Consider the following 26,287-nt stretch of genomic DNA (forward strand, 5'->3'; position numbering starts at 1 on the left):
TTGGTACAACAATGGGACCCATGACCTAGGGAGGTGGTGGGCAACCATCTGTCAGGGATGCTTGAAGGTGGATTCCTGCATTGAGCAGAAGGTTGGACTTGATGGCCTTAGAGGCCCCTTCCAACTCTACGATTCTATGATTCTATTATGGGAGAGGGAGAAAAATGTCTCCCACATTCTCCACAATAGGTATGATTTTGTCCACCTCTATCATGTCTCCCCTTGCCTCCTTTTCTACAGGCTAAACAATCCTAGATGTTGTAACCTTCCCTCACACGGGAGATGCTCCAACCCCTGGGTCATTTGAGTTACCCTTTTCTGCCCTTTTTCCAACTCTGTAATATCCTTTTTTAGGTGTGCTGACCAGAACTGTACACCATATTCCAAGGGTGCTCGCATCATAAGAGTTACATATCGGCAGTTTTAGTTTCAGTTCCTTTTCTAAATATACCCAACGTGGAATTTGCTTTTTTCATTACAACCGCACACGGAAACGACATTTTCATCAGGCCGTCCACCACACCCCAAGATCTCTTTCTTGTTCAGACACCATCAACTCAGTTAGGCCTTTTTGATTCCAGCATAGTCTGCCTTTGCTATATAGTCTAAGAAAGAGAGAGAAAACCTCCCACGCCTTAATAAAAATATCCAGCATCTATTCTATAAGGTTAACACCTTATAGGTGTTATAAGAAAAGGAATTGAGAATAAAACTGCTAGTATCGTACTGCCTTTATACAAATCTAGGGTACGACCACACTTAGAATACTGTGTACAGTTGTGGTCACCGCACCTAAAAAAGGATATTGTGGAGCTGGAAAAAGTGCAGAAAAGGGCAACGAAAATGATTCAGGGGCTGGAGCATCTCCCCTATGAGGGAAGGTTACATCAACTGGGATTGTTCAGTTTGGAAAAAAGGAGGCTGAGGGGAGACGTGATAGAGGTGTACAAAATGATGCCTGATGTGGAAAATCTTCACTCAGCACATAGTTAAATTATGGAACTCACTGCCACAAGATGGAGTGATGGCCACCCATTTGGATGGTTTGAAAAGGGGGTTGGATCAATTCCTGGAGGCAAAGGCTATCCATGGCTACTAGCCCTGATGGTTGGGTGCTGACTCCAGTATCCGAGGCAGTAAGCCTGTGTGCACCAGTTGCTGGGGAACATGGGCAGGAGGGTGCTGTTGCACCATGTCCTGCTTTGCTGGTTGGCCATTGTGTGGACAAAGTGCTGGATTAGATAGACCCTCGGTCTGATCCAGCAGGGTTCTTCTGATGTTCTTAATCCTTACAACAGTCCTGTAAGGTAGGCCAGTGAGAACCCAGTAGAGTCCTGCTGCTGGAAGCAGGATTGATTGATTGATTGCATTTCTATTCCGCCCAATAGCCAAAGCTCTCTGGGCGGTTTACAAAGATGAAAACCATAAGAACCATTCAAAATATAAAACAAACAGTATAAAAACATAATATAAGATACAATATAAAAATGTATAAACGTATAAGCCCTTGATGGGCTTTCGGAAGCAGGCTAAAACTTTTTTGTTCCAGCAGGCCTTTGGAGAATAATCTGGCTCTCCATCTATGTTAAGGACTTAAAATTTTGTTGTGTATTTTAAATGTTTATGGTTTTGTCCCCCCCCCCCCAATGTATGTTTTAAACTTTGTAATGCCGCCTTGAGGCCCAGCATTGGGCAAAAGGCGGGATACAAAATAATAATAATAATAATAATAATAATAATAATAATAATAATAACAATAATAATAATATAAAAACACAACCAGGATAAAATCAAGCAGCAGATGTAAAATACAAATTTTAAACAGCAAAGTTAAAATTAAGTTGCTAGACTGTTAAAATGCTGAGAGAATAAAAAGGTCTTCACCTGGCGTCTAAAAGAATATAGTGTAGGTGCCAGGCGAACCTCCTTAGGGAGCTCATTCCACAGCTGGGGTGCCATAGCAGAGAAGGCCCTGCTCCTGGTAGCCACCTGCCTCACTTCCTTTAGGAAGAGCCCTGCTGGAAAGTGTACCAAAGCCCATATAGCCCTCCTCCGGGTACCTACTCTGCATGTGTACGAAGGACACGTTTCACCAGGGAAGCTGCATCCATACAAAGGACGCGTGCTGAAATTCCCTTTCCTCTACAATTGCTAAAGATACAGGAGCTCTGTCCTCCTTTCCATAGGGTCACCCTATAATTTGTGGCAGCTGGTTACCAGTGAAGGGAGAGTTAGCAAGCCGGTAGAAGTGGGCGGCTGGCAGAATTGTAGACATCTGTGACACAAGGAGCTATGAGCAGGCAGGCCAAAGCCGTGAAGCCACAGCGGAGTTCTGAAGGAAGACGTCCAAGAGGAGGGATTTTACCAACGGCAAAACTTCCAGCTCCTTTCTCACTAGAAGGTGTTGCTGCAGTACTAACTGCAGGGAAAGACAGATATAATTTTACTGGCATCAAGTCCGGGCTTTCTTGCATGTGCTGACAGTGCAGCATCCCATGCCAAGAAAGTAAACCTGGCGTCGTCTTGAGCATGACGGCAAGGGAAGGTCGTGGACCAGTGTCAGGCGAGAATCTGAATTATTCCAGCGGGTGGTTTTACTAGCGATTGTATGCAGGCGTCAGGGATTTGGCGTGGCGCTCGAATGAATTTGCCCGCCCCATCCAAACTCTTTCTCTGCAGATCGTGGTGATTTTTCTGGTGGCCTCTCGGCACTCGAATATTTGAGATCTGTCTTTCACATATGCTGACATCTGTTTTTAGTATTTGATATTTGACAGTGGGTTGTTGTTGTTTTTTGACATGCAGTGGTATTAATGCTACTAGACACAAGCAATGGAGGTTAGTATGTGGCAAGAGTTGGCTGCTCACCCAATCTCAAACGTCTTGTTAATTTGTTTGCAGTGTTTATAAGCCACCCTATAGCAAAACAGCAAAGAACCTTGTAGCATCTTAAAGACTAATGAATGTATTCTAGCACAAACTTTCATGGACACTGCCCACTTCATCATTTTATTATTATTATCTTCCTTAGTGGGTCGTTGAAAACCGCTATTCTGAATAATGATTTTTATAGTGTAGGGTAGGGGGCACTGGGCATGAGTGTGTGGAACCAAGGGGGCGGTGACCTGAAAAAGTTTGGGAACCACTGGTCTAAACAGGCATAGATTACACTCTAAATTTGTTAGTCTTTCTTGTTTGTGTAGTTTTTCCTCTGGGACTTTTGTTTTCTAAAACAAAAGTTCTCAGGGTAGCATTTACAAAATAAAACAGAAATTTTAAAACACACACACACAGACACACACATGTGCTACAAATAGATAAAGCATGATGTATCTTAAAATTAGGCTTAAAAATCAAATCTGAAATTAAAAGAGCAAAAGAATAAAAGACTTAAGAGCTAAAATAGTTTTCAAATGGGGCAGCTAGATTAAAAAGCTTGGGAAATGAGATGCCTATTACAAATCTGAATCAATGGCCGATCAATATTAGGCTAGAGATTTAAGCCACGGTCCTATACCCATTTACCTGGGAGTAAGTCCACTGAACACAGTGAGGCTACTTCTGAGCAGATATGCAAAGGATTGTCCTAGGGTGACTGTATGGAAAGGAGGACAGGGCTCCTGTGGCTTTAAGAGTTGTATCGAAAAGGGAATTTCAGCAGGTGTCCTTTGTATGCATGCAGCACTTGGTGAAAGTCCCTCTTCATCCCAACAGGTAAAGCTGCAGGAGCCCTGCCCTCTTGACCAGATATAAAAAGGACAGGGCTCCTGCAGCTTTAACGGTTGGGATGAAGAGGGACTTTCACCAAGTGCTGCATGCATACAAAGGACACCTGCTGAAATTCCCTTTTCTATGCAGCTGTTAAAGATACAGGAGCCCCGTCCTCCTTTCCATAGGGTCACCTTAGTTAAACTTTTCCTGGCACAGGGATAAAAAGATGGAGAACGCTTCACCTGATATGTTCCTGCACGTCAGGCTGCTGATCAGAACCACGGGAGTAAGGCTAGGAATAAAAGCTGACAGTTTTAGTCCAACCCCAAAGCCTGCCACACCAGTAATATCTGGAAAGTACCATGAAAAATCAGTTGCCCCAAATCTATGGTCCACACAACCTTCAACACCCCCCATTGCCTCTCTTAAATGGGGGTCTTTGAACCGTTAATGATTTCTGCGTGGTTGGTGGTCATTCTAGCGTTGCCAACTGACCAGAAAAAAACTGGCTCTCTCTACTCCTGTGCCTTAAAAAGCGGTTGGCTCTGCAGAAATCAAGGAAATCAACCTCTCACCACCTAATATCTGCAGATCAAAAGAAATGTTGAAGGCACACAAGCCTGAAGAAAAAGGTTGGCTAACGGAGGTAATTTATGTGTTGCATCAAGGGCCAACGGATGTTGTATGTTAATTAAATCCCTTCCTTCCTTTATGTTCGCCTAATCCTGTTGCTATAGCTGCCGTGCCAACTGGCCATGCTTTTGTTATGTCGGCTGCTGGTTAATAGTCCAGAATAGTCTGTTGATGTTTCATCACTGGAAGCAGATGAAAGTGGCATCCTTCTGATAACTGGACAGTTGGTGCCCATCAAAATAGAGAAAAGATGACATCTTTCCAGATGAGGGGAGTAAGGCACGCATGCGTGAATTTATTTATTTATTCATCATTGGGCATGTTCCCGGCGGTTCCGATGGCCCCGTTGGAGTCCATCAGGAGCACATGCTTCCCTTTTCTCTGGAACTCCCTGCCACTGGTTGCTTCTGGTGCCTCCTGAAAACACCTCTGACAGCAATGGTTTTAATAGGCATTTTTTTTTAAAAAAAACACAACCCTATAATTTAAATGGTGTTTTAATCTTTGTACCTTTTACGATTTAACTTTTACGATCCGTTTCAGATATGGAGCGGTATGGGAATTTTGTAACGAAATACATAAATTTATATTTGAAATTGTTTTTAGGCTGCCTTTTTAAGTTTCTAGCGGGACTTTGGGGGGATTTTCTGCCCTGGAGGATGACCTCTTTGCTTCCACTTTTGCCCCCCCTCCTTGTTTATTCTGCATATTGATACATTTTGTTTGTTATTAAAGAGTTTAGGTTTTTGTACGTTTTTGTGGTTTTAAACTTTTGTATATTGTTTTTAAGTGTTTTTATCCTATGTAAACTACCCAGAGAGCCTCAGCTATGGGGTGGTATACAGATGATGATGATGATAATCGTAGAATCATAGAATAGCAGAGCCGGAAGGGGCCTACAAGGCCATCGAGTCCAACCCCCTGCTCAATGCAGGAATCCACCCTAAAGCATCCCTGACAGATGCTTGTCCAGTTGCCTCTTGAAGGCCTCAAGTGTGGGAGAGCCCACTACCTCCCTAGGTCACTGGTTCCATTGTCGTACTGCTCTAACAGTCAGGAAGTTTTTCCTGATGTCCAGCTGGAATTTGGCTTCCTGTAACTTGAGACCGTTATTAATAATAATAAGAAGAAACACACACACCTCCATTTTTTCGCAAGAACTTAAGAAGAGCCCTGATGCTAGACCAGACCAAGGGTCCATCTAGTCCAGCCCTCTGTTCACACAGTGGCCAACCAGCTGTCGACCAGGGACCCACAAAGCAGGACATGATGCACAGCACCCTCCCACCCATGTTCCCCAGCAACTGCTGTATGTAGGCTTACTTCCACGGATACTGCACACATAATCATCAGGGCTAGTTTCCATTTACCCTCCTTTTTCCCAAGCTAAACAATCCCAGCATACAGGAGGTGTTCCAGCCCCTTAATCATTTCAGTCGCCCTTTTCCAGCTCTATAATATCTTTTCTTCAGGTGCGGTGACCAGAACTGTACACAGTATTCCAACTGTGGTCGCGTCGTAGATTTGTATAAGGGCAGTACGATACTGGCTGCTTTATTCTCAATTCCTTAATGCCCAACATTGTGTTTGCCTTCTTTACAGCGGCCACACACAGGGCGGACATTTTCATCCATCTGTCCACCACAATCCCAAGATCTCTCTCTTGTTCAATCACCGCCAGCTCAGATGCCATCAGGTTATACTTGAAGTTGAGGTCCCTCCCCCCCTGCCCCCCAATGTGCATCACCTTACACTCTCTTCCATTGAACTGCATCTGCCATTTGGACGCCCGCTCTCCCAGCTTGGAGAGATCCCTTTGGAGCTCTTCGCAACCCCTTTGCATTTTAGGAAAGGAAAGGAACTTCTCGTGGAAGCACTGAGTCATTCCTGACTCTTGGAGGGTCGCCAGCTTTCGCTGACATTTTCTTGGCAGGCCTTATAGCGGGGTGGTTTGCTGTTGCCTTCCCCGGCCGTGATTACCTTTCCCCCAGCTAACTGGGTACTCATTTTACCGGCCTCAGAAGGATGGAAGGCTGAGTCGACCTGAGCCAGCTGCCTGAAACCAGCTTCTGCTGGGATCGAACTCGGGCCGTGGGGAGAGCTTCAGCTGCACAAACTTTGGTGCCGTTGGCAAACTTGACCACTTCACTGCTCGCTCTTAATTCCAGATCATTTATGAACAAGTTGAAAGCACGTCACCTCACCTGCCTTTATCCCTTTAGGTTTTTCCCTCTCCTCTTCATATTGGTGCTATATTTTTATTTATTTATTTATTTATAACCCACATTTTTTCCTCCTTAAGGAACTCAAAGTGGTGTACATAATCCTCCTCTCCATTTCATCCCCACAACAACAATCCTGCGAGGTAGGTTGGGCTGAGAGTCTGTGACTGCCCCAAAGTCACCCAGTGGGTTTCCATGGCCGAGTGGGGACTAGAACCCGGATCTCCCAACTCCCAGTCTGACACTCTAGCCACTACACCACACTGGCTCTCTTTATTTAAAGAGTAAAAGAGTTGTTTATATATGAAAAACCATTCAGCCCTTCCAAAGAAGTTTAAATTAATAGTGACATTAAAGCAACAACGATGCAATAAAAATTAAATAAAAATTTAAAAGTTTTATTAGAATATTATGTTACTGTGCTTTTATTTTTATACGTGTGTTTTGTTGGTCACCTTGAAGGCAGGCGTGATCTAGGGCAGTTTGTACATGTTTAAATCAACCAATCATGCAAAGACATCTGAAGTATTTAATGGGAGGGGCCGTAATCCAGTGGTAGAGTCTCTGGTTTGCCATGCAGAAGGTCCCAGATTTATTCCCCAGGATGACCGTATGAAAAGGAGGACAGGGCTCCTGTATAGGGTGACCCTATGGGAAGGAGGATAGGGCTGCTGAATCTTTAACAGTTGTATTGAAAAGGGAATTTCAGCAGGGGTCATTTGTATGCCTGCAGCACCTGGTGAAATTCCCTGGTATAGCTAGACTGACCAGATACAAAAGGGGGCAGGGCTCCTGCAGCTTTATTTAATTTATTAATTTATTTATTACACTTATATACCGCTCCCATAGCCAGGGCTCTCTGGGCCGTTTACAGAAATTCTAAAATTGAGATGAAAACAAGTATACAAAATTTAAAATCCTAAAACACAGAACACACACACATAAAGCATTAAAAACCGTTAAAAAACTAAACATGTGGGTGATTAAGATGTGCTGCCATATGCCTGGGCAAAGAGGAAAGTCTTAACCTGGCGCCGGAAAGATAGCAGCGTTGGTGCCAGGTGAGCCTCGTCAGGGAGATCATTCCACAGTCTGGGAGCCACCACCGAAAAGGCCCTGTCCCTCGTTGCCACACTCCGAGCCTTTCTCGGAGCAGGCACCCAGAGGAGGACCTTAGATGTTGAACGTAGTGACCCGGTATATTCATGTCGGGAGAGGCATTCCGTCAGGTATTGTGGTCCCAAGCTTTAGCTGTTGAGATGAAGAGGGAATTTCACCAGGTGCTGCATGCATAAAAATGATACCTGCTGAAATTCCCTTTTCTATGCAACTATTAAAGATACAGGAGCCCTGTCCTCCTTTCCATAGGGTCACCCTACTCCTGTATCTTTAACACTTGTACAGAAAAGGGAATTTCAGCAGGTGTCCTTTGTATGCATGCAGTACCTGGTGAAAGTCCCTCTTCATCCCCACAGTTAAAGCTGCAGGAGCCCTGCCCTCTTGACCAGATACCAAAGAGTTGAACCCACTAATAGAAATTCCCTTTTCTGTGTTAAAGAGGCTGGAGCCCTGTCCCGCTTTTCATAGGGTCACCCTGCCAAATAGTACAGTTTAGAACTGACCCATACCCTCTAAACTGGCCCGTCGCCCTTGGGTGCAGCTCAGGGTGCTGCTGCCCTATCCGCAAAAGGTGTTGGGTGACCAGCGTGCAACTTCCTAGGCGATCGGTTCTCTAGCCAGCAACTTCTGTGTTCTGTCCCGGATCACGGCCCTTCTCTGTTTCTCAGCTGCGCCCAGAGAAAAGGAAAGCCCTGACCGGATGTGAACAGCTTAAAAGCCACGGAGGTATTTCCGGCCTTCCATGATTTCACCGAGCGAAGCCACATCTGGAGTGAATCGGGCCGTGTTGAGGCAGCAATGTGATCCAGCCAACATTCCTGATCCCTCCACACACACCCCGGGCGGATTCCCGCCCTGCCTGCTGCGTACGTCCACCCAGCAGGCTCTGGTGTGAAAGCAATCTGGGCCCAGCTGCCCGTGTTTACCAGGGATGGTCCCTCTTGGCTGCTCCTGGCCCTTGGTAGCAGACCGACAACTTCTCCTACATTTCTTTCCACCGTTCTCATCCAATATGATAGGAAAAATATGGCTTCTCCTAAAGGAATTTGTCTACCCCCCGCTTTAAAGTCATCCAAATTGGAGGCCAACACTACGTCCTGTGGCAGCAGATTCAATTGTTTGACTGTGGCAGTGTGGTGTAGTGGTTAGAGTGTCGGACTGAGAGATCCGGGTTCTAGCCCCTATTCGTCCGTGGAAGCCCACTGGGGACGGATCTACACTATTGCTTTAAAGCGCTTTATAACAGTTTTATAGCGCTTTAAAGCTAAAGCGCTTTATAACTGTTATAAAGAGCTTTAAAGCAATAGTGTAGATCCGGCCCAATTGGGCCAGTCGCAGATTCTCAGCCTGACCTACCTGGCAGGGTTGTTGTTGCGAGGATAAAATGGAAAGGGGGAGGGTTATGAACGCCGCCTTGAGCTCCTTCAAGGAAAAAAGGTGGGATATAAATGTAATAATAACTAAATAAAATGCGCTGTGTGATAGTTGCAGGTTTTCTGTGCGGTGGAAGGCTGCGAATGCATGATAGGAAACTCCCAAATTTCCTTTCCGTGGAAACGGCACCCAACAGTGTGATGCGGCTGCAAAAGAAGCAAATGCTATTTCGGGTTGCATTAATAGAAGTCTAGCTTCCAAATCGTGCGAGGTGCTGGTTCCTCTCTATTAGGCCTCAACTTGAGTATTGCATCCAGTTCTGGGCACTACACTTCAAGAAGGATGCAGACAAGCTGGAGGGGGTTCAGAGGAGGGCAACCAGGATGATCAGGGGTCTGGAAACAAAGCCCTATGAGGAGAGACCGAAAGAACTGGGCACGTTTAGCCTGGAGAAGAGAAGGCTGAGGGGAGACATGATAGCAGTCTTCAAATACTTGAAAGGTTGTCACACAGAGGAGGGCCAGGATCTCTTCTCAATCCTCCCAGAGTGCAGGACAAGGAATAACGGGATCAAGTTAAAGGAAGCCAGATTCCAGCTGGACATCAGGACAAACTTCCTGACTGTTAGAGCAGCACTACGATAGAACCAATTACCTAGGGACGTCATGGGCTCTCCCACACGAGAGGCCTTCAAGAGGCAGCTGGACAGCCCTCTGTCAGGGATGCTTGAAGGTGGATTCCTGCACTGAGCAGGGGGTTGGACTCGATAGCCTTATAGGCCCCTTCCAACTCTGCTATTCTGTGATTCTATGATTCATTGAACACGACCACGCTTGCTCTCCTTGGCCACGGAGCACCGTCTCCTGAAAGAGCAGCTGTCATGAGTAGCTCCATCTGAAGGGCGCCCTAGACTCAGGAATACTTTCCAGCGCTGGTCGCTCCAAACGTGTTTGGTAACATTAGCCAAGCCTCCTGTCTCTCGTAGTCTCCTTTTCCCAAGCTGTAAAATGGGCATAAACAGAGGGTGGCTTTGATGATGAAAGAGATAAGGGTCATAAACGGCTGCATGTTGGGCGTCCCGCGTTCTCTCCCAAGCCTTGCAAACCAAGCCAAAACAAAATAAACTAATAATAATTGCCCACCCCACAAGGTATAAATGAACTCATTAGTTAGTATTATTGGATTTATTACTACCAGCATTCTTGAGAACAGGCGGGATTTGAATAGAATTTGAAAGAACTAAGAACTGTAAACAACAATAAACATTTCCTTTATTTTGCTACCATAAAAGCACGTGTCAGTTTGGCTATGTCTTCTGCTCTACGGATTCATAAATATAAGCACATTACGTTAAACCTTCAGCCTGCTATATTCATCGAAAAGCCTTTTCCAAAGCTCCTTACCTTTCCCCTCTGCTATATAAGGGAAAGGTTATATTTTTCTTTTTACCCCTTCCTCGGGTATTTAAGTGGTGGTGCTTAGCCTGAGGGAGGTGGGCGCGTCACAGCCTGGTGGGTGAGGTGGTGGCCTGGCTGAGGTGAGGGAGAGAAAGGAAGGAGGTACCACACCATCAGCTGTACTAAGAGACCAATCCTTTCGGCTGGTCCTCCTCTCCTTGAACTGTTTTCTGTTCCAATCTGTCATTATAAGAATTTTGTAACGAAGGATCGAGCATCTGCGTTTGGTTCCCCCCTCCCTTTCCCCTTTGCGTCTTTTGTTTGTTTATTTAAAGTATTTCTAGCCCGCTCCAGGGAGGAGAGGGGGGAGACAGTCCCCCACCCTCTCTCTCTATATATGACACGACACGCAAGGAAAAACAATGAGGAGGGAAGAGGAAAAAAACTAAGCAGGGTTGGTGGAATGGACATGCTCCCCCTCATGTCTCGTGGAGGTAGTGGTGGTCCAACTGGAACATTTCCTGATCTTTCCTCTGCCAGTTTCTGTCTCCCTTCCTCCTCCTTCTTTCCCATAGGGCAGCTGATGTCAGTTAGTCCTGATGCCTCATTACGGATCTGTGTACCAATGCCCTCCGAATAAAGAGCTGATCATAAAAGAGAGAGTATGAAGGCTTTCCCGCCTGGGCTCTCGGACAAGGGCCTCCCTGGCCGGCGGGTGTTTACAACCGTTATTTTACGCACACTTGGAAAGATCCCTGTAGCTCTGTGGGAAGCCCCTATCTGCCCCCCCTCCATGCCCCAGCCTTTGCCCAGCCGTCCCGTCCCCCGGGGTTTTATAACCACCAGGCCGGCTTGTTTATGAAATGCAGAGGGGGGCTATTTCTGGGGGGTTGGCAGCCAGTGAATGTCCTCCTTTGTTGGAATGCGCATGGGGTGGCGTGCAGCTGTCATGTGAGGGAGCATCGGTTTCGCTGCCCGTTCAGCCCTTTTGCAGCCGGCCTGCTTTGCCAAGGCCTTGTCAAGGGTGTGGAAGCGGGGAGGCAAGGGGGGGGGGGGGCCCACAGGAACCAAAACCTGACAGGGGCAGAGTGTGAGCTGGCCAACCTCTCCCCCCTCAGCACCCCTCACAATCGTGTGCAAAAATAAAGAGTCCCCCCCCCAACTTCATTTCTGTCCCCCACAACATGCTGGGCTGAGGACTGGGGGGTCTTCACCTCCCACCCCTCACCACCACTAGCCTTCCCTTGTCAGAACTGGCCATTTATGCCCCTTTCCCCAGGCAGGGACTAGCCACATGCAGCCGGCCACCCAACTGGCGCATGTAGGCCGTTTCCCTCCGTAGGGCTCTGAAGAGAGATTCCCAGGAGGCCTGGACCACCGCCAAGATGCTTCGCATAGTCCAATTTTGGCTGTGGGAGCGAGAGAAGGGGCTCTCGTGTTAAAACGCGGCCTCCGGAGGCCTTCAGGGGAGGCTTCGGGGCGGTCCCAGAGGTCTTGTTACAAGCCTAACGCTGGAAGGGTCGGACCGAGACTTTTAAAAATCCCCGCACATCAGTGCAACGGTTCTCTCACAGGCACAGAAATAACCAACTGCATTCGCCGAGTTCCGTCTATTTATTAATAATACTTCTATACCTCTTGATACATCAAAATCTTTATCCAGTATCAGAGGCAGTAAGCCTACATATGCCAGTTGCTGGGGAACATGGGTGGGAGGGTGCTGTTGCACCACCATGTCCTGCTTTATCGGTCCCTGGCCGACATCTGGTTGGCCACTGTGTGAACGCAGTGCTGGATTAGATGGACCCAGCATCAGGCCTCTTCTGATGTTCCTATTTCTTCATTTTATTTACAATATTTATATGCTGCTCCCTAGCCGAGGATTTCGGAGCAGTGAACAAACGGGATAAACGAATAAAACCAGAATAAAAGCATCGTTAAAAATGGCATTTAAAAAAAAAAAAAACAGGTACAGATTGAACCACGGCCGGTCATTCCGGGAAAGATTTTTGGAACGATAATGTTTTCAGGAGGCGCCAAAAACAATGCAAGGTTGTCACCTGCCTGACTTCCAATGGCGGGGAGTTCCATAAGAAAGGGGCCACCACAAAGAAGGCTCTTCTGATCTCTAAGACATGTATTAAAGTGTTAAAAATCTCAATCAAAGTATATTATTATTATTATTATTATTATTATTATTATTATTATTATTATTATTATTATTATTATTATTTCTCTACTACCCCATGGTTGAAGCTCTCTGGGTGGTTTATAAAGATAGGATTTGCAATTCATAAACAGTTAAAGCTACCACAAATAAAGAGCAAGTAAAACAATAAAAAAAAGAATTTTAAAAAGCAAGAGCAAGCGATCAAAACGCAGCAGGTTCCTGAGAATCAATTACAAGCCAAGGAAAGTTTCCCCCTGTCCAGATTGACCAAGCAATACAAGAGTACTTTTAAGCATGCGCAAAGCGCTTTTCACTTACCATGCAGCCCGTGCAGCCCGTAATTGCACAGTTAGAATAAAGAAGCAGATTTCTCTGGCAGCAAATCTCCCGGCTAGTCTATCCCTCGGGACGTCAGAAGTTTAGCTCTTCTTTGATAACACTCTGAGAATACAATGCCGTCGTTTAACAGAAATGTGAAAATCTTCAGAGCCCTTATGACAGCCAAAAGACTTATACTATCACATTGGAAGGATAAATTCACACCTCCTATAATGCAATGGATCGAGGACCTAATAACATTATCAACTTTTGAACGAGTGTTTTATATAGACGTAACTTGCAAGTGGAAAAATATATGGTCTGCTTTTCTTGAAACCTTTGTAAAACTCTCTCCCTTTTTTTTCCTTTTTAACGGTACATATGATGGAAATGACGATAATTTTATATACACGATGTACAGTGTGCGTTTTCCGTTTTCACGATTCATTTTTGTTCTGCTTGTTGGTATTCACAATAAAGGGTTAGAAAAGGGCGGAAAGAAATGTGAAAACATTTTAACGTGCAAGATTCTAACATATAAAGAAATCAATTCACTTTTTTAAAAAAACAGGAATTGATTCTGCTGTGCATTTGAATTTGTAATTGTATGGTTTTAATATTGGATTTGTTTTCAAAATGTTGGATATGCAGCCCCGGGATCCCTAGTGGATAAAGATATAGATAGATAGATAGATAGATAGATAGATAGATAGATAGATAGATAGAGATACATACCATAAATAGTCTTTATTTTTAAAATAAAATAAAATCCATGTATATAATATTTATAGCCTGCACAGCTGTTCCACACTGCTGCAAAACCTTGGCCTGATATTTTATACCTGCCCATATGTCCTGCAAAGGACATTCTGCATGTGCTCAGAGGCACTCTTCCCCTTGCCGATTGCTTTGCACGTTCCGGGAAGGGGACGCCGAAGCGAGGGCTTTTTCCTCTCCGGCTGAGCTGCCTGTCCCTTGTCGCCCATCTCTTCAGGAATTCACAGGGAGTCCCCTGCAGTATTAACAGCCGATGTTGCTGAGTTTTGTCCAGGCTGAAGACACCCGCCTGTGGGTGGAGGCTGGCTGGAGTATCGCCCTTTCAATGAGCTATGCCTTAGGCATGCGATTCCTCCTTACTTCGTGCTCATTCAGTGCAAACTGTCGGCGCTTTGCATCGAAAAAGAGAGCGGCAGGTGTTTGCTCTCTGCTGAGCCAAATGGTCTTCCACCGAATGGCCTAGGCAGAATGGAAACCTCTAGCTCAACCGGGTGCTGTCCAGATGAGTAGGACTGCAACTCCCAGAATTCCCATTCATTGGAATTATGGGAATTATCTCTCTGGACGGGTGTCTATACAGCCTATTTACCCCATAGCGGCTGCGCAGTAGGGCTGCATTGTTTACATGAGACAGCCGGCAATTAGCAGCCACGTCAGGCTTTTACCTCTGAAACGGCGCCTTTTCGCGGTGTGGTTTTACCATGATTTTTTGGGTTGCTCTGAGGTCACCACGTTGTTACTCCGTCTGACGGTGGTGGGTCTCGGTTTGCGGGCGTTGCAGGGGTGGGCTTGATGAGTTACGCTAGTTTTTTAATGATAACATTTATATTTCGTCTTTTTTCCTCCAAGGAACCCAAGGCGGCCTACATAATCCTCCTCCTCTCCATTTTATCCTCACCACAACAACCCTGTGAGGTGGGTTGGGCTGAGAGTCTGTGACTGGCCCAAAGTCACCCAGTGGGTTTCCGTGGCTGAGTGGGGACTAGAACCCGGATCTCCCGACTCCCAGTCCGACACTCTAACCACTACACCACACCGGCTCTCACTATGGAATTCGCTAGCACAAGCTGTGGTGACGGCCCCCAACTTGGATGGCTTGAAAAGGGGGTTGGATCAGTTCCTGCAGGAGAAGGCTATCAAGGGCTACCAGCCCTGATGGTTGTGTGCTATCTCCAGTATTCGAGGCAGTAAGCCTGTGTGCACCAGTTGCTGGGGAACATGGGTGGGAGGGTGCTGTTGCACCGTGTCCTGCTTGTCCATCCCTGGCCGATGGCTGGTTGGCCACTGTGTGAACAGAGCTCTGGACTAGATGGACCCTTGGTCTGATCCAGCAGGGCTCCTCTTATGTTCTTATAAGCATTATTATTATTATTATTATTATTATTATTATTATTATTATTATTATTATTCTGCCTTTTCCCCAATACTGGGCCTCAAGGCAGCTATGGGCTGCAGTTTTCCAGGTGCATAGCCCTCCTTCCTGCCATCTATATTGATCAGTTCTGCTTCGGAGCAGCGAAGCAGCAAGTTTTGTGGGAATCGCCTTCAAAGCCGCCTCGTATAGACCCTCTCTAGGATACCCAAAGCAAAGGCATCCTTGAATGGCCGTCCCCAAAAAGGCTCTGTTGAAAGCCGTCGCTGTTTCCTCCGGCCTGTTCTTGCTCAGGCGTTGAGATCTTCCACAGACGTCCGACGTCTCTTCGGTCACGGTCAATTTCGCCATGCAGGCGGTCATCACGACATTCCCCATAGCCCTGGCGCCCTCCGGGAGAGGCCTCAAATTCCGGCCGCTGGGTAGATCCATATCAACAAACCGGTTCTAGCAGTTTTCATCTTCACCGGGGGCAGGCCTTTTCTAAAGCCGAGGGGTCTAACGCTAGCAGTTGTAGGACGTTTTCCTGTCTAAACATGCTCAGGGTTGCACCTTTAGTAACCTAGTATGTATTCCTATTTTGTTCTCTCCTCTTCTTGATCAGACTCAATGAGGTTATCTTGTCCCTCTAATCTCCGCTTTACTCTGATCTGTTTCTTAATGCCGGCGACGAGGAGCAATCTTGGGATCAGAGAGCATGTTTGACCACTGGAGGGAATTTCACCAGCCCAGGTCAAAATGTTATCCTCCTGCACAGAGCAAGGTGAAGCCAAGGAAAGGGGTATATTTGTTTTTGGTTTTTCTCATACTTTGTAAGAAGTACTTTAAGAGGAGGACTCACAGCTCTGTGGTAGAACCACTGCTTTGCAGGTCAAAACAGTTCTTCGTTGAAGTGCTTTTTATCAACATTGAACATACGAACATCAGAAGAGCCTTGATGCTACATCAGACCAATCTAGTCCAGCACTCGGTTCACACAGTGGCCAAGCAGCTTCCAACCAGGGACCCACAAGCAGGACACGGTGCAACAGCACCCTCCCACACATGTGCCCCAGAAATTGGTGTATGTAGACTTACTGCCTCTTATACTGGAAGTAGAACGTAGGCATCAGGACTTGTAGCCTTTGACAACCTTCTCCAGGAATTGATTCTGTAGCCACTGTTGGCTACAGAATATGAGCCAAAAGTGCGATATGGCTGCAAGAAAGGAAAATGCTATTTTGGGCTGCATCAATAGAAGTATAGCTTCCAAATCGCGTGAGGTGCTGGTTTCTCTCTATTCGGCCCTGGTTAGGCCTCATCTAGAGTATTGCGTCCAGTTCTGGGCTCCACAATTCAAGAAGGACGCAGACAAGCTGGAGTTCAGACAAGTTCAGAGGAGGGCAACCAGGAGGATCAGGGGTCTGGAAACAAAGCCCTATGAAGAGAGACTGAAAGAACTGGGCATGTTTAGCCTGGAGAAGAGAAGATGGAGGGGAGACATGAGAGCACTCTTCAAATACTTAAAAGGTTGTCACACAGAGGAGGGCCAGGATCTCTTCTCGATCCTCCCAGAGTGCAGGACACGGAATAACGGGCTCAAGTTACAAGAAGCCAGATTCCGGCTGGACATCAGGAAAAACTTCCTGACTGTTAGAGCAGTGCAACAATGGAATCAGTTACCTAGGGAGGTTGTGGGCTCTCCCACACTAGAGGCCTTCAAGAGGCAGCTTGACAGGCATCTGTCAGGGATGCTTTAGGGTGGATTCCTGCATTGAGCAGGGGGTTGGACTCGATGGCCTTGTAGGCCCCTTCCAACTGTACTATTCTGTGATTCTCTGATTTTATGATTCTTTGATCCAACCCCTTTTCAAGCCATCCGTATTGGTGGCCATCACTGCATCTTGTGGTTGCAAATTCCATAGTTTAACTCTTCGCTGTGTGAAGAAGTCCTTCCTTTTATTTGTCCTGACTCTCCCACCCATCAGCTTTATGGGATGACCCCGTTGGGTTCTGGTATTATGGGAGAAGGAGAAAAATGTCTCCCTGTCCACATTCTCCCCACCTGGCATGATTTTGTCTCCTTTTTTTCCCCTTTTTCTTTCCAGGAGAGAGACGATAGAGGGCCAGAGAGAACTTTTAGCCTTTTAGGACTGCTGTTTTAAATCTGTATTTGCTAGCTTTTATTCTGGTTGTACTTTTATATTGCGGTTGAAGCGTCTGTATTTAATATTTTATGCTGTACACTGTGGTTTTAATTTTTGTGAACCGTCCAAAGAGCTTCAGCTGTTGGGCAGCAGAGAAATGAAATGAATAGATGAATACACTGGAGAGGGAATCCAACGTAGCACGTAGACCGAAGACTTAAGCCATTAACCCACATGCATAGCATTCCTCTGGATTAACCTGGATTTGGGGGATCCCTGACGGAGCCTCGGTCTAGAAACCCTTATCTAGGTTAAGTATACATGCCACTGATTTGGTTTAGGCTTTGCTCTTGAGGGTTTTCCTAAGTCGGGGGTGGACAACAGGCCAGGCTGTGGCTCATATGCTCTTCCAAAGAGATTTTTGGGTTGCTTGCGCGTTTCTTTGAGAAGTCATGGTGGATCTCGGGTAGGGTATAATTTCAAATGTTAACATCGAGCTCTCGTTGTGGCAAAGATGGATTTGGACACGTTAGTCTAGGTGAGGTTAAACTCATAAAATTTAGAGAGGGGAGCCAACAAAACACCCAATTTGTAAAGGAACAGAGGCCTTAGCTAGACATAAGGATTATAGCAAGCAAACAGAGGGGTCGTCCCTGCCTGCTCCTGGGATCCCCTGTGTGTCATTTGCATGCACAGGGATGATCCCAGGATGATCCCAGGATATAGGCCTGGTCTAGCCATGGCCGTAGTCTTTTTTGAGTCATTTTTGGAATGGTGGAGTCTTTACTTGGAGTGATTCTATCAATTGTATTTTTTTATCTATTGACATTAATTTAGAGTATGCACATCCTATGCATATTTAGATAGAATAAAGTCCTGTAACTCCCAGCTATGCTGACTGGGGGATGTTGGGAGTTATAGGACTTTCTGTTTAAACCGAGGTTGACCATATTAAAAGGAGGACCGGGCTCCTGTATCTTTAACAGTCGCATAGAAAAGGGAATTTCAGTAGGTGTCCTTTGTATATATGGGGAACCTGGTGAAATTTCCTCTTCATCACAACAGATAAAGCTGCAGGAGCCCTGCCCTCTGTTGTATCTGGTCAAGAGGGCAGGGCTCTTGCAGCTTGAACTGTTGTGATGAAGAGGGAATTTCACCAGGGGCTGCCTGCATAACAATGACATCTGCTGAAATTCCCTTTTCAATACAACTGTTCAAGATACAGGAACCTTTCCATAGGGTCACTCCTGTTAAGCTGTTTTCATTGATTTTGCAAGGGCTTCTTGAGGGGTGTGTGTGTCTGAAATTCGGCAAGCGTGAGACCCCCTTGGCTCTGTTTCTGTTTTTCTTCTGCCTTTGAGCTTCTGATTCCACCACAACCCTCCAACTTCTTCTGCTTCTGCTGCCAGGAAATTTAACTTCCTTCCACCAGCAGCTGTCAGCTTGCCAGCCCTGCCCATTTCAGGGCTGGTTTGCCAAGAGAAGGACGTGAGCTGTGCGTCTGTTTGGGGAGGAGGCATTGCCTCTCACATCCCTCCAGGGGGATGTCTATACAGCTTCTTCACCCCGCCGTAAACGCGCACTTTCGCATTTCAGGACACATGACGTAGCCGCCCATTCACCGCAGCGCCGCGTTTTCAACCCGATAATGCGCAGATTCGTAGTTGCGATTTACCGCGGGTTTGGGATCATCCTTCGAGTTTACACCGCATTATAGCTATCTGTCGTTGGGGGAGTTAAATCGGATTTTGAAACGTGGGCGTAGCTTTGAGGGCAGGACAAAGCGATGCCACAACTTGGCCTTGCCGATTTCCCGCCGTATAACTTCCCACCTTCCCACGTTTAAGGTTCTCCGAGGGAAGAGGCAGCGGTCCTTCTAAGGGTGAAATCACGTGGTGAGTGCCGACGCAAATGGAAACGAAAAGGGGCCACTCAAAACGAGAGGGAGGTATCGTCGCACTCGGGGGAACACCAGCATTTGCAATAATAATAATAATAATAATAATAATAATAATAATAACAACAACAACAACAACAGCAACAAAACAACCCAAAGGGATGGAGGCTGGAGCAACTGAAAAATAGCTCAGGGGTGACTGGGAATACTCAGTAACCATGGAAAGTTGCAGGACGACTGGGCTCCTGTATCTTTAACGGTTGCACAGAAAAGGGAGTTTAAGCAGGTGTCCTTTGTATGCCTGCAGCACCTGCTGAAATCCCCTCTTCATCACCACAGTTAAAGCTGCAGGAGCCCTGCCCTCTTTTGTATCGGGTCACTCTGCAGCTTTAACGGTTGTGATGAAGAGGGAATTTCACCAGGTGCTGCAGGCATACAAAGGTCGCCTGCTGAAATTCCCCTTTCAGTACAACTGTTAAAGATACAGGAGCCCCGTCCGCCTTTCCGTAGGGTCACTCTAAAGTTGCATGCTAGTGGGAAACGAAAAATAGAAAGCCAGGCGCCTGGGTGAGTGAAGGACAGGATGCTCTTCCTGGCTGGGATCCTGTTTGGGAGGAGCATCTGTCATGAGTAGTGGGCAGGTGAACACACACCGAGATATAGGAGGAGGAGGACCCTACGAAGTCTATGAAATTCAAGAGGGACAGCTCATAAGAACGTCAGAACATCAGAAGTGCCCTGATGCTGGATCAGACCAAGGGTCCATCTAGTCCAGCACTCTGTTCACACAGCGGCCAACCAGCCATCGGCCAGGGACGAACAAGCAGGACATGGTGCAACAGCACCCTCCCACCCATGTTCCCCAGCAGCTGGTGCACACAGGCTTACTGCCTCGAATACTGGAGATAGCACACAACCATGCATTGGTTATTTCTCGGTTGGACTACTGCAACCTTCTTCTCACTGACCTTCCTTCTTCTCACATCAGTCCATTGGTTTCTGTTCACCACTCTGCTGCTAAGATCATCTTCTTGGCTCGCCGCTCTGACCATGTTACTCCGCTTCTGAAATCTCTTCATTGGCTTCCAATTCACTTCAGAATCCAATATAAACTTCTCCTGTTGACCTACAAAGCTTTTCACGGTCTAGCTCCTTCCTATCTTTCCTCTCTCATCTCACACTATTGCCCCGCTCGGGCTCTTCGCTCCTCAGATGCCATGTTTCTCGCCTGCCCAAGGGTCTCTACTTCCCTTGCTCAGCTTCGTCCATTTTCTTCGGCTGCCCCTTACGCTTGGAACGCTCTTCCAGAGCATTTAAGAACTACAAGTTCAATCGCAGCTTTTAAAGCTCAGCTCAAAACTTTTCTTTTTCCTAAAGCTTTTAAAACTTGAATTGTTCTGACTTTTATACTGCCTGTTTGGTGCATTCTCTTCCCCTCCTTATTGCTTTATTATGATTTTATTAGAATGTAAGCCTATGCGGCAGGGTCTTGCTATTTATTGTTTTACTCTGTACAGCACCATGTACATTGATGCTGGTATATAAACAAATAAATAAATAAATAAATAATAATAATAATAATAATAATAATAATAGTAGTAGCCATGGATAGCCCTCACCTCCAGGAATTTATCCAACCCCCTTTTCAAGCCATCCAGATTGGTGGCCATCTCACTACATCTTGTGTTAGTGAGTTCCATCATTTAACTCTGCGCTGTGTGAAGAAGTCCTTCCTTTTATTTGTCCTGAATCTCCCACCCATCAGCTTCATGGGATGGCCCCGTTGGGTTCTAGTATTATGGGAGAGGGAGAAAAATGTCTCCCGATCCACATTCTCCACACCAGGCATCATTTTGTACACCTCTATCATGTCTCCCCTCAGCCTCCTTTTCTCCAAGGTAAACCATCCCAGTTGATGTAACCTTCCCGCACCCACCCCGCCCCAAGCCTCTAAGCCTCTAACCATTGCCACCAGCTCTGTTCCTCTTGACCAGGGAAAGAACACCAGCGAGTCGCATGTTTCGCGCTCGCTAGGGCGGCCACTTACGAACTGCTAAAAAAAATGGAGAAGAGGAAATGCACTTCCCCCAAAAATAAAACAAAAATGCAAATTGTGTCAAATTGGCAGGGGCTAATTCATAGGGAAGGGTTTCAATACAAACGCAGCACCTCTTCGGAGGCCGATGACTCTGAATCATTCCGTCCTGTGGTCACGGCGCTCCGATTCAATCGCTTTGTTTCTTGGGCTACGAAGCGTTTCGAGGGCTTAACTGCTCTTATTATTCACCGTTTAGGAAGGGAGAATGGGTTTAGGGTTGTTAATGCGTGATGTTTAGCTTCCCGGGGTGGAATATTTGGGAGCTAAAGGCCGTGGCGTCCTCCAGCCAGGCTTGGAACGCCCTGTGCAGCAATGCGCGCCTCGGGACAACTTCCCCAAGCTGTTCTTGGCCGGGAGGCGTTGTCCCATGACGGTATGGATTCCTCGGATGCTTCTTGTGCGCTAATATGCGCCGGACGTCTGGCTGCAGGAAAGGTGTGCTCCTTCCTAGGTCACACCAAAGCTTATTTACTCTGGCACTTTGCTTCTAATTGTGGCCTCTGGGAAGACCGCAAAGAGGACATGAATTTATTTATTTATTGTTTCATTTATTACATTTATATACCGCCCCATAGACGAAGCTCTCTGGGCGGTTTGCAAAGATTAAAACCAGCGAACATTAAAAACAAATATACAAAATTTAAAAGCATAAAAACAGGCAGTATCCATTTAAAACAACTATTTTGGGGTCAGTTAAAAAAACACCTCAGCATATTTATTTATTATTGCATTTATATCCTGCCTTTTTTCCTACAAGGAACCCAAGGTGGCGTACACAATTCTCCTCCTCCTCTCCATTTTATCCTCACAACAACAACCCTGTGAGGTAGGTTGGGTTGAAAAGCTGTGACTGGCCCAAAGTCACCCAGCGGGTTTCCGTGGCCGAGTGGGGACTAGAACCCGGATCTCCCAACTCCCAGTCTAACACTCTAACCACTAGGCCACACTGGCTGTTATGCTGTTAAATGCCTGGGAGAAGAAAAAAGTCATGACCTGGCGCCGAAAAGATAACAATGTTGGCGTCAGGTGAGCCTCATCGGGGAGATCGTTCCGGAATTGGGGGGGCCCCCACTGAAAAGGCAAATGACGTTTCGTAAGCAAGCTGCAACCGTTCACCTCCTCCTGGCCTGTGTCCTCTTTCGGAGCGGTTCACACTTACTCACCCTCAGGGTACCCCACAATTTACCTCACTCCGACTAATGCCAGGGGTTGCTTACTTTGGCTCGGATTATCAGGCATCACTCCAGAACAATCCCTGGTTGAGCGGCTATTGGAGGGGCGTGAAGGCCTCTTTCGGGAGGGCACTGAAAAGCCACAGTACACGTGCAGAGGGTTTTTATTTTTTTTTGTAATGCTTCAACTCCAGGTCTCTGTCTGTTAGCCACATGTAATCCACAGCAACGTACAGGTGCTGTATGTTTGCATACATATGTAAGATGCATGTTTATTGGTTATTTATATCACATTTATATCTCTCCATTCCTCCAAGGAGTCCAAAGCTGCGTACATGGTCTCCTTTCCCTTTTATCCTCACAACAACAACCTCTTCACACAGAGGAGGGCCAGGATCTCTTCTCAATCCTCCCAGAGTGCAGGACACGGAATAACGGGCTCAAGTTAAAGGAAGCCAGATTCCAGCTGGACATCAGGAAAAACTTCCTGACTGTTAGAGCAGTACGACAATGGAATCAGTTGCCTGATGAGGTGGTGGGCTCTCCCACATTAGAGGCCTTCAAGGGGCAGTTGGACAACCATCTGTCAGGGATGCTTTAGGGGGGATTCCCGCATTGAGCAGGGGGTTGGACTTGATGGCCTTGTAGGCCCCTTCCAACTCTGCTATTCTATGATTCTAACCCTGTGAGGTAGGTGAGGCTGAGAGCCAGTGACTGGTCCAAAGTCGCCCAGTGAGCTTCGTGGCTGAGTGGGGACTTGAACCCAGATCTCCTGACTCCCAGTCGAACCCTCTAACCACTACACCACACTGTCTCTTGCTTCGGCTCGTGGTGGAGAAGCCCCGGGTTACAGAGACAACCAAGCAAAACACTCGTCGTGGGATGACTGCCTCCCCTCCACCCATGATGGGATCATGCGCTCTCACCACAGGAACAGTGCTTTCCTCTCTCCACTTATCTTGGCTCGGCCCATGCGTTTCCGCTCCCTCACCCACCTCACGAGGTGCCCGCAGCCGTTCCCGCCTTCTGCTGCGGAGCGGGGCCTCGTTGTCCTTCTTCGTTGCTTCGTTCTAAAGGCAAAGCAGGGAGGAGCCATAACCAGGTATGGCCTGTCAGGTATAGGTCTTGTACCTAGTGGTTAGATTTATTAGGAAACGCTTTGAGAATGTCAGGTGTTCCCTGCAAGCTTATCTTTGTTAGCAGTTCCAATGGGAGTAGGTGGTTCTCTGGGCACGTCAGAGTGTTTTGGAAAAGGTCGGGGGGGGGGCGCTCTTCGAAATGGGTTGTAACATCCCGCCCTCTTTGCACGTGGGCATGGTTTACAGGTCAGAGGACCTGTCTGTCAAGTGGCTTTGAATCGGCCTTAAAGGTTGGTGCAAAGGTTTCATCTCTCGACCGCAACGCCTGACCGCCCTCCTGCTTGGGATTCCATCTCCGCTTGGGACTCTGAAAGCACTCTGCACATGGACGCTTTGCTATTTGGACTTTGGATAGCAAAGAACTGTGCCATGAAAAGTAGTGAGGCTTTTCATAGACTCAGGCTTGCAAACGCTGTGGATTCCATGTTCGTGCCCAGACTCAGGTGGCAAGGAGTTCCCAGTCCTTAGCAGAAGGATGGGATTCCTGGGCCTGAGATTTAACCTTTCCTGAAGTCATGGTAACTGGGTCAGCTCAGTAGTGGTAGGCCGAGACTGAGAAGTGTGTGATGGATCTGGTGGCTTAGAGCAACCTTTCCTGGGACTTCGTTTTAGGAGTTTGACCATGTCCCTTTGAGGAGCCTGTGTATGCGGCGTCTGGAGAAGCTCAAAGCTGTTATGGGTGTACCCTATTCACACACACCCCTCTCCGAGTGTTTGCCTTAAGGATCGTTTCAGAAAAAAGAGCCTAGAGCTTCCTAACCATCGTTCAGCTTTAAGTGCGTTTTGGAGACTCTGTAACCACTAAGCTCGTCTACCGTGTGATTTCCTCAATAAAAGAAGTCCCCCAGATGTGAGTGTCTCGTGTCAGCTTGCCAGCACGTGTGAATGCCAGAGGGAACAGGCATGAACACGACATGGCCCTTCCTTGAGGCAGAGTGAGGTATCTCCCTCAGGCGGCAGACGTGGGGGGGACAGCAATGGTTGTTCCTCATGGACCCTCCACCTCTTCCGCTCTGTTGGGGGACTGTGTGCCCCACAAAACCTGTTCTGGGCCCCCTAAACTAGCTGGCTCTGCTGTGGTGGAGGGCTCATGGAGGGGGTCATTCACCTCAAGTAACAACGTGTTTTGGGCTGGCCCTGGTAATGGCTCAGTGGTAGAGGAAGTACAGAAGAGCATAAGCGGAGCCCTGCTGGATCAGGCCAAGGGTCCATCTAGTCCAGCACTCTGTTCACACAGCGGCCAAAGCTCTCGAACAGGGACCCAGAATCAGGACACAGTGTAATATTACCCTCCCACCCATGTTCCCCAGTAAATGGTGCATAAAGGCTTACTGCCTCTGGTACTGCACAAACCACAATACACTGCTTCAGGTGGTGGGTCATCTGATGTGCAAACGTGAGAAATAAATAAGTAGTAAGAACATAAGAATATAAGAAGAGTTCTGATGCGGGATCAGACCCAGGGTCCATCTCGTCCAGCACTCGGTTCACACAGGGGCTGGCCAGATGTCCATGGGGAACCCACAAACAGGACATGGGTGCTACAGCACCCTCCCACCCATGTTCCCCAGCAAACAGGGCCGGTGCTACCATAGAGGCCACTCAGGCGGCTGCCTAGAGCGCCAAGCTAAGAGGGGCGCTGGGCACAGTGCAGCACTCACGCGTGTTGGCTGTCAGCCGGCCCAGCCCGAGGATTCGGCTGGGCCTGGGCGGGTGAGATGGTGCCCCGCGCCCGCCCAGCCGAAGCGAAGCCAGGGACGCTGGGGTGGGGGTGGGGTGGCTCCACGTTCGGACTTCCTCCCGGAAGCCGCCCTCCCAGAGCCCGGACGCCGCTGCCAGAAGAAGAAGAAAACGCACGTGGCGAGCGTGACCCTGGCCCAAGCCAGCCTCTGCCTTACTCCCGAGGAAAGGGCACCGGGTCGCCTCGCCTCTCTCCTCAAACAGGCCACGATGTCCAGGCAGGCGGCCAAGCGGGTCTCCCTTTCCCTTCCCCCAGGAAAGCGAGGGACTTGTGGACTCCTCGCAAGGCAAACTCTCCTGCTTCCCAATCCTGCGCACGTGGATCAATGGGACAGGGAGGCACCAGTGCGGCCCAATCTGTTAGATCAATGTTCTTCACCCAGGGACGAGATCCAAACAGCCCCTAAGCACTAGGGGTGAGCACGGACCCCCCGCTCCGCTTCACTTGCAGATCCGTGATTTTCGGAGTGGGCCGCTTTGCCCCACCCCCACTCGGCCCACTTCCGCTCCGCTCCGCTCGGAGCTCCGGATCCAGATCGGAGCTCCGTTTTCCCTCCCCCATAGGGTTGCATTGAAAGCTAAAAAAGTAAACAACTTTTTTTTGGTTCAAGTTAGAAACCTCACGTTTGGCACCATGACACCTCATGGGGGTATACACACGCACGCCAAGTTTCAAGGCAATCCCATCATCCCCTGATTTTTGGCGAATTTTTGAAAATCGGGCACCCCATTCAGACCCCTTTCCATAGCTCCGTCAATTTGCACGTTAGAAACCTCAAACTCAGCACCATGATAGCTTATCCATGTGTCCACATGGATGCCAAGTTTCAAGGCAATCCCATCATCCCCTGATTTTTGGGGAATTTTTGAAAACCGGGCACCCCATTCACACCCCTTTCCATAGCTCCGTCAATTTGCACGTTAGAAACCTCAAACTCGCCACCATGATAGCTTATCCAGGGATACATGACTCCACACTTCCAGAGACAGAGGGTTCAAAAGCGCTTTATTGATTAGTAATC

Source organism: Elgaria multicarinata, chromosome 21, assembly GCF_023053635.1.
Source record: "Elgaria multicarinata webbii isolate HBS135686 ecotype San Diego chromosome 21, rElgMul1.1.pri, whole genome shotgun sequence".
Taxonomy (NCBI): domain Eukaryota; kingdom Metazoa; phylum Chordata; class Lepidosauria; order Squamata; family Anguidae; genus Elgaria; species Elgaria multicarinata.